The following is a 640-nucleotide window of genomic DNA, read 5'->3' on the forward strand; positions in this document are numbered from 1 at the left end:
TAATTAATTGCTGTTAGGGGTGGGCGATATGACCAAAATCTTATTTCACAGAATGAGAAATGTTATTTCATGACAACGATATATCTCTCGATATAGCTATTTTTATTTAATTTTATTTTTGTTATTAAAAATAAGAAAAAGAAGCAAATTACAAACGCAATAGAACAAATGAATATGAAATAAACTTTTAATTTATTCAGCTACAGTAGGCTAGGTTTATTTTCATGTAGTAAGAAATATTACAGAAATTGAATAAAGTGTATTAATAAAACACTACACAGTCTTCACTGTATCGATCAAACCTGAACTGATTCTTATTAAAGATCCAAAAGTGATTCAGTCAAGTGCAGTGAGTGATTAACATTAATAATGACAGACAGCAGCAGGTAAATTAGACTGCCGTCCCTTTAACCAATTGCACGGATCCAATCTTCACTGCTTATTGCGCTTAATAACTTTATTAAACATCATCAACAATCGCAAGCTGTCTGAGAGAGGCGCTTTCTAAAGTGTGTGTGTCAGTCAGCGCGAGCACTGCATTGAGTTCTTTTTCACTGCTTGTTGTACTTAATAACTTTGTTAAACATCATGCACGTCCCAATTTCGCAATCGCAAGCTGTCTGAGAGAGGCGCTTTCTAA

At 33.8% G+C, this 640-nt stretch overlaps 1 protein-coding gene across 1 annotated transcript in view; it reads left to right on the forward strand.

Annotated features, from left to right (window-relative positions):
* Positions 1-640, forward strand: part of dock11 (dedicator of cytokinesis 11) — an 82,922-nt gene that overhangs the window by 49,728 nt on the left and 32,554 nt on the right. The window lies entirely within an intron of this gene.

Source organism: Sinocyclocheilus grahami, unplaced genomic scaffold, assembly GCF_001515645.1.
Source record: "Sinocyclocheilus grahami isolate Dianchi unplaced genomic scaffold, SAMN03320097.WGS_v1.1 scaffold645.1, whole genome shotgun sequence".
Taxonomy (NCBI): Eukaryota; Metazoa; Chordata; class Actinopteri; order Cypriniformes; family Cyprinidae; genus Sinocyclocheilus; species Sinocyclocheilus grahami.